The sequence below is a fragment of the Dendrobates tinctorius genome, unplaced genomic scaffold (genome assembly GCF_039654945.1).
Source record: "Dendrobates tinctorius isolate UK_male_01 unplaced genomic scaffold, ASM3965494v1 ptg000045l, whole genome shotgun sequence".
Lineage (NCBI taxonomy): Eukaryota > Metazoa > Chordata > Amphibia > Anura > Dendrobatidae > Dendrobates > Dendrobates tinctorius.
In genome coordinates this window covers 20,478,721-20,495,214 of record NW_027361713.1, presented here as the reverse complement: position 1 = coordinate 20,495,214, position 16,494 = coordinate 20,478,721, and positions in this window count along the sequence as shown.

Here is a 16,494-nt window from a genome sequence, read left to right as displayed (position 1 = left end):
AAGGATGAGTTTGCAACTACTTTACTTTTGGAGAAAATTCAAAACATTCATTATTCAATAGGGCCCAAACTATCAAAAACAAGCGGTTTGAATGAACACACATTTCTTGGTAGAATCATGCAGGACTGAAATTTTTGATGTTTTTCTACTCCTCTCATGAGCCCAAACAAGTCTCTAAAAGGATGAGTTTGCAACTGCTTTACTTTTGGAGAAAATTCAAAACATTCATTATTCAATAGAGCCCAATAGCAAAAACCAGCGTTTTGAATGAAGAATCACATTTCTTGGTAGAATCATGCAGGATTGAAATTTTTGATGGTTTTTTACTCCTCTCAACAGCCCAAACAAGTTTCTAAAAGGATGAGTTTGCAACTACTTTACTTTTGGAGAAATTCAAAACATTCATTATTCAATAGGGCCCAAAATATCAAAAACCAGCGGTTTGAATGAACACACATTTCTTGGTAGAATCGTGCAGGACTGAAATTTTTGATGTTTTTCTACTCCTCTCATGAGCCCAAACAAGACTCTAAAATGATGAGTTTGCAACTACTTTACTTTTGGAGAAAATTCAAAACATTCATTATTCAATAGAGCCCAATAGCAAATACCAGCGTTTTGAATGAAGAATCACATTTCTTGGTAGAATCATGCAGGATTGAAATTTTTGATGGTTTTTTACTCCTCTCAACAGCCCAAACAAGTTTCTAAAGGATGAGTTTGCAACTACTTTACTTTTGGAGAAAATTCAAAACATTCATCATTCAGTAGGGCTCAAAATATCAAAAACCAGCGGTTTGAATGAACACTCACATTTCTTGGTAGAATCGTGCAGGACTGAAATTTTTGATGTTTTTCTACTCCTCTCATGAGCCCAAACAAGACTCTAAAAGGATGAGTTTGCAACTACTTTACTTTTGGAGAAAATTCAAAACATTTATTATTCAATAGAGCCCAATAGCAAAAACCAGCGTTTTGAATGAAGAATCACATTTCTTGGTAGAATCATGCAGGATTGAAATTTTTGATGGTTTTTTACTCCTCTCAACAGCCCAAACAAGTTTCTAAAAGGATGAGTTTGCAACTACTTTACTTTTGGAGAAAAGTCAAAACATTCATTATTCAATAGGGCCCAAACTATCAAAAACAAGCGGTTTGAATGAACACACATTTCTTGGTAGAATCATGCAGGACTGAAATTTTTGATGTTTTTCTACTCCTCTCATGAGCCCAAACAAGTCTCTAAAAGGATGAGTTTGCAACTGCTTTACTTTTGGAGAAAATTCAAAACATTCATTATTCAATAGAGCCCAATAGCAAAAACCAGCGTTTTGAATGAAGAATCACATTTCTTGGTAGAATCATGCAGGATTGAAATTTTTGATGGTTTTTTACTCCTCTCAACAGCCCAAACAAGTTTCTAAAAGGATGAGTTTGCAACTACTTTACTTTTGGAGAAATTCAAAACATTCATTATTCAATAGGGCCCAAAATATCAAAAACCAGCGGTTTGAATGAACACACATTTCCTGGTAGAATCGTGCAGGACTGAAATTTTTGATGTTTTTCTACTCCTCTCATGAGCCCAAACAAGACTCTAAAATGATGAGTTTGCAACTACTTTACTTTTGGAGAAAATTCAAAACATTCATTATTCAATAGAGCCCAATAGCAAATACCAGCGTTTTGAATGAAGAATCACATTTCTTGGTAGAATCATGCAGGATTGAAATTTTTGATGGTTTTTTACTCCTCTCAACAGCCCAAACAAGTTTCTAAAGGATGAGTTTGCAACTACTTTACTTTTGGAGAAAATTCAAAACATTCATCATTCAGTAGGGCTCAAAATATCAAAAACCAGCGGTTTGAATGAACACTCACATTTCTTGGTAGAATCGTGCAGGACTGAAATTTTTGATGTTTTTCTACTCCTCTCATGAGCCCAAACAAGACTCTAAAAGGATGAGTTTGCAACTACTTTACTTTTGGAGAAAATTCAAAACATTTATTATTCAATAGAGCCCAATAGCAAAAACCAGCGTTTTGAATGAAGAATCACATTTCTTGGTAGAATCATGCAGGATTGAAATTTTTGATGGTTTTTTACTCCTCTCAACAGCCCAAACAAGTTTCTAAAAGGATGAGTTTGCAACTACTTTACTTTTGGAGAAAAGTCAAAACATTCATTATTCAATAGGGCCCAAACTATCAAAAAACAGCGGTTTAAATGAACACACATTTCTTGGTAGAATCATGCAGGACTGAAATTTTTGATGTTTTTCTACTCCTCTCATGAGCCCAAACAAGTCTCTAAAAGCATGAGTTTGCAACTACTTTACTTTTGGAGAAAATTCAAAACATTCATTATTCAATAGGGCCAAAACTATCAAAAACCAGCGGTTTCAATGAACACACATTTCTTGGTAGAATCATGCAGGACTGAAATTTTTGATGTTATTCTACTCCTCTCATGAGCCCAAACAAGTCTCTAAAAGCATGAGTTTGCAACTACTTTACTTTTGGAGAAAATTCAAAACATTCATTATTCAATAGGGCCCAAAATATCAAAAACCAGCGGTTTGAATGAACACACATTTCTTGGTAGAATCGTGCAGGACTGAAATTTTTGATGTTTTTCTACTCCTCTCATGAGCCCAAACAAGTCTCTAAAAGGATGAGTTTGCAACTACTTTACTTTTGGAGAAAATTCAAAACATTCATTATTCAATAGAGCCCAATAGCAAAAACCAGCGTTTTGAATGAAGTATCACATTTCTTGGTAGAATCATGCAGGATTGAAATTTTTGATGGTTTTTTACTCCTCTCAACAGCCCAAACAAGTTTCTAAAAGGATGAGTTTGCAACTACTTTACTTTTGGAGAAAATTCAAAACATTCATTATTCAATAGGGCCCAATAGCAAAAATCAGGTTTTGAATGAAGAATCACATTTCTTGGTAGAATCATGCAGGATTGAAATTTTTGATGGTTTTTTACTCCTCTCAACTGCCCAAACAAGTTTCTAAAAGGATGAGTTTGCAACTACTTTACTTTTGGAGAAAATTCAAAACATTCATTATTCAATAGGGCCCAAAATATCAAAAGCAAGCGGTTTGAATGAACACACATTTCTTGGTAGAATCGTGCAGGACTGGAATTTTTGATATTTTTCTACTCCTCTCATGAGCCCAAACAAGTCTCTAAAAGGATGAGTTTGCAACTACTTTACTTTTGGAGAAAATTCAAAACATTCATTATTCAATAGAGCCCAATAGCAAAAATCAGGTTTTGAATGAAGAATCACATTTCTTGGTAGAATCATGCAGGATTGAAATTTTTGATGGTTTTTTACTCCTCTCAACAGCCCAAACAAGTTTCTAAAAGGATGAGCTTGCAACTACTTTACTTTTGGAGAAAATTCAAAACATTCATTATTCAATAGGGCCCAAACTATCAAAAACCAGCGTTTTGAATGAACACTCAAATTTCTTGGTAGAATCGTGCAGGACTGAAATTTTTGATGTTTTTCTACTCCTCTCATGAGCCCAAACAAGACTCTAAAAGGATGAGTTTGCAACTACTTTACTTTTGGAGAAAATTCAAAACATTCATTATTCAATAGAGCCCAATAGCAAATACCAGCGTTTTGAATGAAGAATCACATTTCTTGGTAGAATCATGCAGGATTGAAATTTTTGATGGTTTTTTACTCCTCTCAACAGCCCAAACAAGTTTCTAAAGGATGAGTTTGCAACTACTTTACTTTTGGAGAAAATTCAAAACATTCATTATTCAATAGGGCCCAAAATATCAAAAACCAGCGGTTTGAATGAACACACATTTCTTGGTAGAATCGTGCAGGACTGAAATTTTTGATGTTTTTCTACTCCTCTCATGAGCCTAAACAAGTCTCTAAAAGTATGAGTTTGCAACTACTTTACTTTTGGAGAAAATTCAAAACATTCATTATTCAATAGAACCCAATAGCAAAAATCAGGTTTTGAATGAAGAATCACATTTCTTGGTAGAATCATGCAGGATTGAAATTTTTGATGGTTTTTTACTCCTCTCAACAGCCCAAACAAGTTTCTAAAAGGATGAGTTTGCAACTACTTTACTTTTGGAGAAAATTCAAAACATTCATTAATCAATATGGCCCAAAATATCAAAAACCAGCGGTTTGAATGAACACTCACATTTCTTGGTAGAATCGTGCAGGACTGAAATTTTTGATGTTTTTCTACTCCTCTCATGAGCCCAAGCAAGACTCTAAAAGGATGAGTTTGCAACTACTTTACTTTTGGAGAAAATTCAAAACATTTATTATTCAATAGAGCCCAATAGCAAAAACCAGCGTTTTGAATGAAGAATCACATTTCTTGGTAGAATCATGCAGGATTGAAATTTTTGATGGTTTTTTACTCCTCTCAACAGCCCAAACAAGTTTCTAAAAGGATGAGTTTGCAACTACTTTACTTTTGGAGAAAAGTCAAAACATTCATTATTCAATAGGGCCCAAACTATCAAAAACCAGCAGTTTAAATGAACACACATTTCTTGGTAGAATCATGCAGGACTGAAATTTTTGATGTTTTTCTACTCCTCTCATGAGCCCAAACAAGTCTCTAAAAGCATGAGTTTGCAACTACTTTACTTTTGGAGAAAATTCAAAACATTCATTATTCAATAGAGCCCAATAGCAAAAATCAGGTTTTGAATGAAGAATCACATTTCTTGGTAGAATCATGCAGGATTGAAATTTTTGATGGTTTTTTACTCCTCTCAACAGCCCAAACAAGTTTCTAAAAGGATGAGTTTGCAACTACTTTACTTTTGGAGAAAATTCAAAACATTCATTATTCAGTAGGGCCCAAAATATCAAAAACCAGCGGTTTGAATGAACACTCACATTTCTTGGTAGAATTGTGCAGGACTGAAATTTTTGATGTTTTTCTACTCCTCTCATGAGCCCAAACAAGACTCTAAAAGGATGAGTTTGCAACTACTTTACTTTTGGAGAAAATTCAAAACATTTATTATTCAATAGAGCCCAATAGCAAAAACCAGCGTTTTGAATGAAGAATCACATTTCTTGGTAGAATCATGCAGGATTGAAATTTTTGATGGTTTTTTACTCCTCTCAACAGCCCAAACAAGTTTCTAAAAGGATGAGTTTGCAACTACTTTACTTTTGGAGAAAAGTCAAAACATTCATTATTCAATAGGGCCCAAACTATCAAAAACCAGCGGTTTGAATGAACACACATTTCTTGGTAGAATCATGCAGGACTGAAATTTTTGATATTTTTCTACTCCTCTCATGAGTCCAAACAAGTCTCTAAAAGGATGAGTTTGCAACTACTTTACTTTTGGAGAAAATTCAAAACATTCATTATTCAATAGAGCCCAATAGCAAAAACCAGAGTTTTGAATGAAGAATCACATTTCTTGGTAGAATCATGCAGGATTGAAATTTTTGATGTTTTTTTACTCCTCTCAACAGCCCAAACAAGTTTCTATAAGGATGAGTTGGCAACTACTTTACTTTTGGAGAAAATTCAAAACATTCATTATTCAATAGGGCCCAAAATATCAAAAACCAGCGGTTTGAATGAACACACATTTCTTGGTAGAATCGTGCAGGACTGAAATTTTTGATGTTTTTCTACTCCTCTCATGAGCCCAAACAAGTCTCTAAAAGGATGAGTTTGCAACTACTTTACTTTTGGAGAAAATTCAAAACATTCATTATTCAATAGAGCCCAATAGCAAAAACCAGCGTTTTGAATATAGTATCACATTTCTTGGTAGAATCATGCAGGATTGAAATTTTTGATGGTTTTTTACTCCTCTCAACAGCCCAAACAAGTTTCTAAAAGGATGAGTTTGCAACTACTTTACTTTTGGAGAAAATTCAAAACATTCATTATTCAATATGGCCCAAAATATCAAAAACCAGCGGTTTGAATGAACACACATTTCTTGGTAGAATCGTGCAGGACTGAAATTTTTGATGTTTTTCTACTCCTCTCATGAGCCCAAACAAGTCTCTAAAAGGATGAGTTTGCAACTACTTTACTTTTGGAGAAAAATCAAAACATTCATTATTCAATAGAGCCCAATAGCAAAAACCAGTGTTTTGAATGAAGAATCACATTTCTTGGTAGAATCATGCAGGATTGAAATTTTTGATGGTTTTTTACTCCTCTCAACAGCCCAAACAAGTTTCTAAAAGGATGAGTTTGCAACTACTTTACTTTTGGAGAAAATTCAAAACATTCATTATTCAATAGGGCCCAAAATATCAAAAACAAGCTGTTTGAATGAACACACATTTCTTGGTAGAATCGTGCAGGACTGAAATTTTTGATATTTTTCTACTCCTCTCATGAGCCCAAACAAGTCTCTAAAAGGATGAGTTTGCAACTACTTTACTTTTGGAGAAAATTCAAAACATTCATTATTCAATAGAGCCCAATAGCAAAAATCAGGTTTTGAATGAAGAATCACATTTCTTGGTAGAATCATGCAGGATTGAAATTTTTGATGGTTTTTTACTCCTCTCAACAGCCCAAACAAGTTTCTAAAAGGATGAGTTTGCAACTACTTTACTTTTGGAGAAAAGTCAAAACATTCATTATTCAATAGGGCCCAAACTATCAAAAACCAGCGGTTTAAATGAACACACATTTCTTGGTAGAATCATGCAGGACTGAAATTTTTGATGTTTTTCTACGCCTCTCATGAGCCCAAACAAGTCTCTAAAAGCATGAGTTTGCAACTACTTTACTTTTGGAGAAAATTCAAAACATTCATTATTCAATAGAGCCCAATAGCAAAAATCAGGTTTTGAATGAAGAATCACATTTCTTGGTAGAATCATGCAGGATTGAAATTTTTGATGGTTTTTTACTCCTCTCAACAGCCCAAACAAGTTTCTAAAAGGATGAGTTTGCAACTACTTTACTTTTGGAGAAAATTCAAAACATTCATTATTCAGTAGGGCCCAAAATATCAAAAACCAGCGGTTTGAATGAACACTCACATTTCTTGGTAGAATCGTGCAGGACTGAAATTTTTGATGTTTTTCTACTCCTCTCATGAGCCCAAACAAGACTCTAAAAGGATGAGTTTGCAACTACTTTACTTTTGGAGAAAATTCAAAACATTTATTATTCAATAGAGCCCAATAGCAAAAACCAGCGTTTTGAATGAAGAATCACATTTCTTGGTAGAATCATGCAGGATTGAAATTTTTGATGGTTTTTTTACTCCTCTCAACAGCCCAAACAAGTTTCTAAAAGGATGAGTTTGCAACTACTTTACTTTTGGAGAAAAGTCAAAACATTCATTATTCAATAGGGCCCAAAATATCAAAAACCAGCGGTTTGAATGAACACTCACATTTCTTGGTAGAATCGTGCAGGACTGAAATTTTTGATGTTTTTCTACTCCTCTCATGAGCCCAAACAAGACTCTAAAAGGATGAGTTTGCAACTACTCTACTTTTGGAGAAAATTCAAAACATTTATTATTCAATAGAGCCCAATAGCAAAAACCAGCGTTTTGAATGAAGAATCACATTTCTTGGTAGAATCATGCAGGATTGAAATTTTTGATGGTTTTTTACTCCTCTCAACAGCCCAAACAAGTTTCTAAAAGGATGAGTTTGCAACTACTTTACTTTTGGAGAAAATTCAAAACATTCATTATTCAATAGGGCCCAAAATATCAAAAACCAGCGGTTTGAATGAACACACATTTCTTGGTAGAATCGTGCAGGACTGAAATTTTTGATGTTTTTCTACTCCTCTCATGAGCCCAAACAAGTCTCTAAAAGGATGAGTTTGCAACTACTTTACTGTTGGAGAAAATTCAAAACATTCATTATTCAATAGAGCCCAAAAGCAAAAACCAGCGTTTTGAATGAAGAATCACATTTCTTGGTAGAATCATGCAGGATTGAAATTTTTGATGGTTTTTTACTCGTCTCAACAGCCCAAACAAGTTTCTAAAAGGATGAGTTTGCAACTACTTTACTTTTGGAGAAAATTCAAAACATTCATTATTCAATAGGGCCCAAACTATCAAAAACCAGCGGTTTCAATGAACACACATTTCTTGGTAGAATCATGCAGGACTGAAATTTTTGATGTTTTTCTACTCCTCTCATGAGCCCAAACAAGTCTCTAAAAGCATGAGTTTGCAACTACTTTACTTTTGGAGAAAATTCAAAACATTCATTATTCAATAGAGCCCAATAGCAAAAATTAGGTTTTGAATGAAGAATCACATTTCTTGGTAGAATCATGCAGGATTGAAATTTTTGATGGTTTTTTACTCCTCTCAACAGCCCAAACAAGTTTCTAAAAGGATGAGTTTGCAACTACTTTACTTTTGGAGAAAATTCAAAACATTCATTATTCAATAGGGCCCAAACTATCAAAAACCAGCGGTTTGAATGAACACACATTTCTTGGTAGAATCATGCAGGACTGAAATTTTTGATATTTTTCTACTCCTCTCATGAGCCCAAACAAGTCTCTAAAAGGATGAGTTTGCAACTACTTTACTTTTAGAGAAAATTCAAAACATTCATTATTCAATAGAGCCCAATAGCAAAAACCAGCGTTTTGAATGAAGAATCACATTTCTTGGTAGACTCATGCAGGATTGAAATTTTTGATGTTTTTTTACTCCTCTCAACAGCCCAAACAAGTTTCTAAAAGGATGAGTTTGCAACTACTTTACTTTTGGAGAAAATTCAAAACATTCATTATTCAATAGGGCCCAAAATATCAAAAACCAGCGGTTTGAATGAACACACATTTCTTGGTAGAATCGTGCAGGACTGAAATTTTTGATGTTTTTCTACTCCTCTCATGAGCCCAAACAAGTCTCTAAAAGGATGAGTTTGCAACTACTTTACTTTTGGAGAAAATTCAAAACATTCATTATTCAATAGAGCCCAATAGCAAAAACCAGCATTTTGAATATAGTATCACATTTCTTGGTAGAATCATGCAGGATTGAAATTTTTGATGGTTTTTTACTCCTCTCAACAGCCCAAACAAGTTTCTAAAAGGATGAGTTTGCAACTACTTTACTTTTGGAGAAAATTCAAAACATTCATTATTCAATATGGCCCAAAATATCAAAAACCAGCGGTTTGAATGAACACACATTTCTTGGTAGAATCGTGCTGGACTGAAATTTTTGATGTTTTTCTACTCCTCTCATGAGCCCAAACAAGTCTCTAAAAGGATGAGTTTGCAACTACTTTACTTTTGGAGAAAAATCAAAACATTCATTATTCAATAGAGCCCAATAGCAAAAACCAGCGTTTTGAATGAAGAATCACATATCTTGGTAGAATCATGCAGGATTGAAATTTTTGATGGTTTTTTACTCCTCTCAACAGCCCAAACAAGTTTCTAAAAGGATGAGTTTGCAACTACTTTACTTTTGGAGAAAATTCAAAACATTCATTATTCAATAGGGCCCAAAATATCAAAAACAAGCGGTTTGAATGAACACACATTTCTTGGTAGAATCGTGCAGGACTGAAATTTTTGATATTTTTCTACTCCTCTCATGAGCCCAAACAAGTCTCTAAAAGGATGAGTTTGCAACTACTATACTTTTGGAGAAAATTCAAAACATTCATTATTCAATAGAGCCCAATAGCTAAAATCAGGTTTTGAATGAAGAATCACATTTCTTGGTAGAATCATGCAGGATTGAAATTTTTTTTGGTTTTTTACTACACTCAACAGCCCAAACAAGTTTCTAAAAGGATGAGCTTGCAACTACTTTACTTTTGGAGAAAATTCAAAACATTCATTATTCAAAAGGGCCCAAACTATCAAAAACCAGGGGTTTGAATGAACACACATTTCTTGGTAGAATCGTGCAGGACTGAAATTTTTGATGTTTTTCTACTCCTCTCATGAGCCCAAACAAGACTCTAAAAGGATGAGTTTGCAACTACTTTACTTTTGGAGAAAATTCAAAACATTCATTATTCAATAGAGCCGAATAGCAAAAATCAGGTTTTGAATGAAGAATCACATTTCTTGGTAGAATCATGCAGGATTGAAATTTTTGATGGTTTTTTACTCCTCTCAAAAGCTCAAACAAGTTTCTAAAAGGATGTGTTTGCAACTACTTTACTTTTGGAGAAAATTCAAAACATTCATTATTCAATAGGGCCCAAACTATCAAAAACCAGCGGTTTGAATGAACACTCAAATTTCTTGGTAGAATCGTGCAGGACTGAAATTTTTGATGTTTTTCTACTCCTCTCATGAGCCCAAACAAGACTCTAAAAGGATGAGTTTGCAACTACTTTACTTTTGGAGAAAATTCAAAACATTCATTATTCAATAGAGCCCAATAGCAAATACCAGCGTTTTGAATGAAGAATCACATTTCTTGGTAGAATCATGCAGGATTGAAATTTTTGATGGTTTTTTACTCCTCTCAACAGCCCAAACAAGTTTATAAAAGGTTGAGTTTGCAACTACTTTACTTTTGGAGAAAATTCAAAACATTCATTATTCAATAGGGCCCAAAATATCAAAAACCAGCGGTTTGAATGAACACACATTTCTTGGTAGAATCGTGCAGGACTGAAATTTTTGATGTTTTTCTACTCCTCTCATGAGCCTAAACAAGTCTCTAAAAGGATGAATTTGCAACTACTTTACTTTTGGAGAAAATTCAAAACATTCATTATTCAATAGAACCCAATAGCAAAAATCAGGTTTTGAATGAAGAATCACATTTCTTGGTAGAATCATGCAGGATTGAAATTTTTGATGGTTTTTTACTCCTCTCAACAGCCCAAACAAGTTTCTAAAAGGATGAGTTTGCAACTACTTTACTTTTGGAGAAAATTCAAAACATTCATTATTCAATAGGGGCCAAAATATCAAAAACCAGCGGTTTGAATGAACACTCACATTTCTTGGTAGAATCGTGCAGGACTGAAATTTTTGATGTTTTTCTACTCCTCTCATGAGCCCAAACAAGACTCTAAAAGGATGAGTTTGCAACTACTTTTGGAGAAAATTCAAAACATTTATTATTCAATAGAGCTCAATAGCAAAAACCAGCGTTTTGAATGAAGAATCACATTTCTTGGTAGAATCATGCAGGATTGAAATTTTTGATGGTTTTTTACTCCTCTCAACAGCCCAAACAATTTTCTAAAAGGATGAGTTTGCAACTACTTTACTTTTGGAGAAAAGTCAAAACATTCATTATTCAATAGGGCCCAAAATATCAAAAACCAGCGGTTTGAATGAACACACATTTCTTGGTAGAATCGTGCAGGACTGAAATTTTTGATGTTTTTCTACTCCTCTCATGAGCCCAAACAAGTCTCTAAAAGCATGAGTTTGCAACTACTTTACTTTTGGAGAAAATTCAAAACATTCATTATTCAATAGAGCCCAATAGCAAAAATCAGGTTTTGAATGAAGAATCACATTTCTTGGTAGAATCATGCAGGATTGAAATTTTTGATGGTTTTTTACTCCTCTCAACAGCCCAAACAAGTTTCTAAAAGGATGAGTTTGCAACTACTTTACTTTTGGAGAAAATTCAAAACATTCTTTATTCAATAGGGCCCAAAATATCAAAAACCAGCGGTTTGAATGAACACACATTTCTTGGTAGAATCGTGCAGGACTGAAATTTTTGATGTTTTTCTACTCCTCTCATGAGCCCAAACAAGTCTCTAAAAGGATGAGTTTGCAACTACTTTACTGTTGGAGAAAATTCAAAACATTCATTATTCAATAGAGCCCAACAGCAAAAACCAGCGTTTTGAATGAAGAATCACATTTCTTGGTAGAATCATGCAGGATTGAAATTTTTGATGGTTTTTTACTCCTCTCAGCCCAAACAAATCTCTAAAAGCATGAGTTTGCAACTACTTTACTTTTGGAGAAAATTCAAAACATTCATTATTCAATAGAGCCCAATAGCAAAAAATCAGGTTTTGAATGAAGAATCACATTTCTTGGTAGAATCATGCAGGATTGAAATTTTTGATGGTTTTTTACTCCTCTCAACAGCCCAAACAAGTTTCTAAAAGGATGAGTTTGCAACTACTTTTGGAGAAAATTCAAAACATTCATTATTCAATAGGGCCCAAAATATCAAAAACCAGCGGTTTGAATGAACACACATTTCTTGGTAGAATCATGCAGGACTGAAATTTTTGATGTTTTTCTACTCCTCTCATGAGCCCAAAGAAGTCTCTAAAAGGATGAGTTTGCAACTACTTTACTTTTGGAGAAAATTCAAAACATTCATTATTCAATAGAGCCCAATAGCAAAAACCAGCATTTTGAATGAAGAATCACATTTCTTGGTAGAATCATGCAGGATTGAAATTTTTGATGGTTTTTTACTCCTCTCAACAGCCCAAACAAGTTTCTAAAAGGATGAGTTTGCAACTACTTTACTTTTGGAGAAAATTCAAAACATTCATTATTCAATAGGGCCCAAACTATCAAAAACCAGCGGTTTCAATGAACACACATTTCTTGGTAGAATCATGCAGGACTGAAATTTTTGATGTTTTTCTACTCCTCTCATGAGCCCAAACAAGTCTCTAAAAGCATGAGTTTGCAACTACTTTACTTTTGGAGAAAATTCAAAACATTCATTATTCAATAGGGCCAAAACTATCAAAAACCAGCGGTTTCAATGAACACACATTTCTTGGTAGAATCATGCAGGACTGAAATTTTTGATGTTATTCTACTCCTCTCATGAGCCCAAACAAGTCTCTAAAAGCATGAGTTTGCAACTACTTTACTTTTGGAGAAAATTCAAAACATTCATTATTCAATAGAGCCCAATAGCCAAAATCAGGTTTTGAATGAAGAATCACATTTCTTGGTAGAATCATGCAGGATTGAAATTTTTGATGGTTTTTTACTCCTCTCAACAGCCCAAACAAGTTTCTAAAAGGATGAGTTTGCAACTACTTTACTTTTGGAGAAAATTCAAAACATTCATTATTCAATAGGGCCCAAAATATCAAAAACCAGCGGTTTGAATGAACACACATTTCTTGGTAGAATCATGCAGGACTGAAATTTTTGATGTTTTTCTACTCCTCTCATGAGCCCAAACAAGTCTCTAAAAGGATGAGTTTGCAACTACTTTACTTTTGGAGAAAATTCAAAACATTCATTATTCAATAGAGCCCAATAGCAAAAACCAGCCTTTTGAATGAAGAATCACATTTCTTGGTAGAATCATGCAGGATTGAAATTTTTGATGGTTTTTTACTCCTCTCAACAGCCCAAACAAGTTTCTAAAAGGATGAGTTTGCAACTACTTTACTTTTGGAGAAAATTCAAAACATTCATTATTCAATAGGGCCCAAACTATCAAAAACCTGCGGTTTCAATGAACACACATTTCTTGGTAGAATCATGCAGGACTGAAATTTTTGATGTTTTTCTACTCCTCCCATGAGCCCAAACAAGTCTCTAAAAGCATGAGTTTGCAACTACTTTACTTTTGGAGAAAATTCAAAACATTCATTATTCAATAGGGCCAAAACTATCAAAAACCAGCGGTTTCAATGAACACACATTTCTTGGTAGAATCATGCAGGACTGAAATTTTTGATGTTATTCTACTCCTCTCATGAGCCCAAACAAGTCTCTAAAAGCATGAGTTTGCAACTACTTTACTTTTGTAGAAAATTCAAAACATTCATTATTCAATAGAGCCCAATAGCAAAAACCAGCGTTTTGAATGAAGTATCACATTTCTTGGTAGAATCATGCAGGATTGAAATTTTTGATGGTTTTTTACTCCTCTCAAAAGCCCAAACAAGTTTCTAAAAGGATGAGTTTGCAACTACTTTACTTTTGGAGAAAATTCAAAACATTCATTATTCAACAGGGCCCAAACTATCAAAAACCAGCGGTTTCAATGAACACACATTTCTTGGTAGAATCATGCAGGACTGAAATTTTTGATGTTTTTCTACTCCTCTCATGAGCCCAAACAAGTCTCTAAAAGCATGAGTTTGCAACTACTTTACTTTTGGAGAAAATTCAAAACATTCATTATTCAATAGAGCCCAATAGCAAAAATCAGGTTTTGAATGAAGAATCACATTTCTTGGTAGAATCATGCAGGATTGAAATTTTTGATGGTTTTTTACTCCTCTCAACAGCCCAAACAAGTTTCTAAAAGGATGAGTTTGCAACTACTTTACTTTTGGAGAAAATTCAAAACATTCATTATTCAATAGGGCCCAAAATATCAAAAACCAGCGGTTTGAATGAACACACATTTCTTGGTAGAATCATGCAGGACTGAAATTTTTGATGTTTTTCTACTCCTCTCATGAGCCCAAACAAGTCTCTAAAAGGATGAGTTTGCAACTACTTTACTTTTGGAGAAAATTCAAAACATTCATTATTCAATAGAGCCCAATAGCAAAAACCAGCGTTTTGAATGAAGAATCACATTTCTTGGTAGAATCATGCAGGATTGAAATTTTTGATGGTTTTTTACTCCTCTCAACAGCCCAAACAAGTTTCTAAAAGGATGAGTTTGCAACTACTTTACTTTTGGAGAAAATTCAAAACATTCATTATTCAATAGGGCCCAAAATATCAAAAACCAGCGGTTTGAATGAACACACATTTCTTGGTAGAATCGTGCAGGACTGAAATTTTTGATGTTTTTCTACTCCTCTCATGAGCCCAAACAAGTCTCTAAAAGGATGAGTTTGCAACTACTTTACTTTTGGAGAAAATTCAAAACATTCATTATTCAATAGAGCCCAAAAGCAAAAACCAGCGTTTTGAATTAAGTATCACATTTCTTGGTAGAATCATGCAGGATTGAAATTTTTGATGGTTTTTTACTCCTCTCAACAGCCCAAACAAGTTTCTAAAAGGATGAGTTTGCAACTACTTTACTTTTGGAGAAAATTCAAAACATTCATTATTCAATAGGGCCCAAAATATCAAAAACCAGCGGTTTGAATGAACACACATTTCTTGGTAGAATCGTGCAGGACTGAAATTTTTGATGTTTTTCTACTCCTCTCATGAGCCCAAACAAGTCTCTAAAAGGATGAGTTTGCAACTACTTTACTTTTGGAGAAAATTCAAAACATTCATTATTCAATAGAGCCCAATAGCAAAAACCAGCGTTTTGAATGAAGAATCACATTTCTTGGTAGAATCATGCAGGATTGAAATTTTTGATGGTTTTTTACTCCTCTCAACAGCCCAAACAAGTTTCTAAAAGGATGAGTTTGCAACTACTTTACTTTTGGAGAAAATTCAAAACATTCATTATTCAATAGGGCCCAAACTATCAAAAACCAGCGGTTTGAATGAACACACATTTCTTGGTAGAATCATGCAGGACTGAAATTTTTGATGTTTTTCTACTCCTCTCATGAGCCCAAACAAGTCTCTAAAAGGATGAGTTTGCAACTACTTTACTTTTGGAGAAAATTCAAAACATTCATTATTCAATAGAGCCGAATAGCAAAAATCAGGTTTTGAATGAAGAATCACATTTCTTGGTAGAATCATGCAGGATTGAAATTTTTGATGGTTTTTTACTCCTCTCAAAAGCTCAAACAAGTTTCTAAAAGAATGAGTTTGCAACTACTTTACTTTTGGAGAAAATTCAAAACATTCATTATTCAATAGGGCCCAAACTATCAAAAACCAGCGGTTTGAATGAACACTCAAATTTCTTGGTAGAATCGTGCAGGACTGAAATTTTTGATGTTTTTCTACTCCTCTCATGAGCTCAAACAAGCCTCTAAAAGGATGAGTTTGCAACTACTTTACTTTTGGAGAAAATTCAAAACATTCATTATTCAATAGAGCCCAATAGCAAATACCAGCGTTTTGAATGAAGAATCACATTTCTTGGTAGAATCATGCAGGATTGAAATTTTTGATGGTTTTTTACTCCTCTCAACAGCCCAAACAAGTTTATAAAAGGATGAGTTTGCAACTACTTTACTTTTGGAGAAAATTCAAAACATTCATTATTCAATAGGGCCCAAAATATCAAAAACCAGCGGTTTGAATGAACACACATTTCTTGGTAGAATCGTGCAGGACTGAAATTTTTGATGTTTTTCTACTCCTCTCATGAGCCTAAACAAGTCTCTAAAAGGATGAATTTGCAACTACTTTACTTTTGGAGAAAATTCAAAACATTCATTATTCAATAGAACCCAATAGCAAAAATCAGGTTTTGAATGAAGAATCACATTTCTTGGTAGAATCATGCAGGATTGAAATTTTTGACGGTTTTTTACTCCTCTCAACAGCCCAAACAAGTTTCTAAAAGGATGAGTTTGCAACTACTTTACTTTTGGAGAAAATTCAAAACATTCATTATTCAATAGGGGCCAAAATATCAAAAACCAGCGGTTTGAATGAACACTCACATTTCTTGGTAGAATCGTGCAGGACTG